A 2,583-nucleotide genomic window follows, 5' to 3' on the forward strand; every position below is an offset into this window, starting at 1 on the left:
AGTTAAAGTGGATTATTAGTATTTTTTTTTTGTATTTCTTTCCCATCCCTTCTCTTTATTTTTATTATTCTCACTCCTCTTTTCTAACTCACACCATAATCCTCACTGCCAGCCTTACAGACTGGTGGTCTCCATCATGACCCTCTGCTTGTCCAGGGCCCTCTCATTGTTTTCTTGTGGCTCTCCTTGCAGCTCATCCAGTCATGAAAGCAACCATCCTGCTCATCTGTGCCCTTCGGCACCACGTGTGCCATGCCAGTAAGTGCCCTACTGCCTCTTTCGTTGCCTGTTCCTCCGTACTGTTGCTGACCAAACGTTCTTCTTTACCAGCAGCAGCCGCAGGATCTGGGTGTTCCTGCCCTGGCGACCATTAGCCAGGAGGTAGGGTTCGGGTTTGGGTTTGGAGGGGCGCAGGTCTATCATTCACTAATGATTTCATTTGGCAGATTTAAAGCTTGATGTGGGAGCCCCGGCACCTTTAATCAGCAGGCCAGTGTATTGTGGGGCTCAAGGGGACCCCCTCCCAATGCTCTTCTATTGAATCCTTAACAGAGTGCTGCCACCTCAAGCACTGGTTTGGGGGGTCATTTATGTGTTGATTTGATTTTCTTCTACTGGTCTACTAGATGATCAAATATTTTTTGAAACTGGTGGACGAGACTGTGACAATGAGGGGGACTTTGACTGTCCCACCACAGGGTGAGCCCCTCTGAGAGTCATTAAGTTGTGTTGCCTGCCTTTGGATTTGGTTTTTGACTCTCAGACCCTCGGCTGATGGATGGCAGCTCAATGACAGGAGTGACAAGATGACCAGCAAGGACTGATGATACATAGCAAGTGAAGAAGAGCAGTGGCTGTAGTACGCCAGATGTCCACATGAGGTGAGTGAAAGGCACTATATGATAAATAGCACTTTATTCGTTCCAATAGGGAAATGTAGGGTTCTATCCCATGGTAAGGTAAACACACACATGCTGCCCGCCTGCCTGTCTTTGGGCTATGGTAATAAGCTGGCGCTGTCCGAGTAAACCCACGTGAGAACTCGGAGAAGATGCCAGCTCTACAGAAGGAGCACCCATTTCTGATCCTCCAGGTCTGCTTGTTGTCTCCACTGCACCCCCCAACTCTTACTAATATGTCTTGTATTCAGTTCTCCAGATCCGTGTTTACTGTTTGTATGTCTTTGTGTCTCTTGCTGGTTTTTGATTTTTTGTCACAGTCCTGCGGTGACAGACACGCCATTGGATGGAGTCCAACTGACAGTAAACCTGAACTCAAACACTCCAATGATGTGCAGTCCATTGACGACTCTGCCTTGGCTCAGGACGACTTAAAGTTGGTGAGTCAATGCCACCCCGTCCAGTGTTGGTCACTTGTGCTGTGCCCACTACCTCCAGCGCAGGCACTAATTCATTGGGACCTTGGCATCATTAAATGAGTAGCACAGTGTAGTGGTAGCAACAAGGAGACCAGGGTGGCACAGTGGTTAAGGCTGTGGACCTCCAGCCCTGAGGTTGTGGGTTCAAGTTCTGCCACCTAAGCAAGTCACCTGACCTACTTGAGCTCCAATTGGGGGAAAAAGAAAAGAAATCGAACCAATGAAATCTCAAATGTTACAAGTCGGCCTAATAAGTGGAGAGCAGGCTCCCTGGAGCAAGTCCTTCATGTGTGGGATTTGCGTGTTCTCTCCATGGTTTACTTGTCAGTCCAAAGACCTGCAGGTTATGTGGGTTGGCAGTGCCATACTGGTCCCTGATATACAGTATGTGCGTCTATCCTGCCATGGCCTGGCATCCTGCGGAGGCTCTGTTGTGTACTCTGTTTGCTAGGACAGGCTGCAGCTTCCCTGTATCCCCAGTCAGGCGGGGTTTGGAAGATGGACAGGTTAGCAGTTGGATGGATGATGAAGTGACTGTTCCAGAGGGCCAGCTGTAGTCACTTCACTTTCCTGGCCACTAGAGGGCCACACCTCCATGTCCCATCTATTTTCCAACCCTCTGAATTTGAACACAGGGTCACGTGTGTCTGCTGGAGCCAATCCCAGCCAACACAGGGAACACGGCAGGAACCAATCCTGGGCAGGGCGCCAACCCACCGCAGGGCACACACAAACACACCCACACACCAAGCACACACTTGGGCCAATTTAGAATGGCCAATCCACCTAACCTGCATGTCTTTGGACTGTGGGAGGAAACCCACGCAGACACGGGGAGAACATGCAAACTCCACGCAGGGAGGACCTGGGAAGTGAACCCTTACTGTGAGGCAGAAACGCTACTCACTGCGCCACCGTGCCACCCCCTCCATGTCCCTTAGCTGCCTAATCCAGTTCAGGGTCACAGGAGGTGGAAGCCCATCCTGACAACACTGGGTACAAAGCAGGGACCAGTCCTAGACGGGACCCTCGCACTAATGATTGTGCCTTTTAAATTGAGTACTTGAGAATATGCAGAGTGCACCCAGATGGGGACCAGGTGTGGCATCTGAACCCAGGACACTGCATATGCGCTAAGCACAGTGTCCTCCCATTCCTATGGAGTCAAACAAAATGGAAGGAAGGAAATAAAGGGACAGAGAAAC

At 50.2% G+C, this 2,583-nt stretch overlaps 1 protein-coding gene across 1 annotated transcript in view; it reads left to right on the forward strand.

The window, feature by feature from the left end:
• pkd2 (polycystic kidney disease 2) overlaps window positions 1-2,583 on the forward strand; it is a 913,849-nt gene that overhangs the window by 823,241 nt on the left and 88,025 nt on the right. The window lies entirely within an intron of this gene.

The sequence above is a fragment of the Erpetoichthys calabaricus genome, chromosome 5, assembly GCF_900747795.2.
Source record: "Erpetoichthys calabaricus chromosome 5, fErpCal1.3, whole genome shotgun sequence".
Taxonomy (NCBI): domain Eukaryota; kingdom Metazoa; phylum Chordata; class Cladistia; order Polypteriformes; family Polypteridae; genus Erpetoichthys; species Erpetoichthys calabaricus.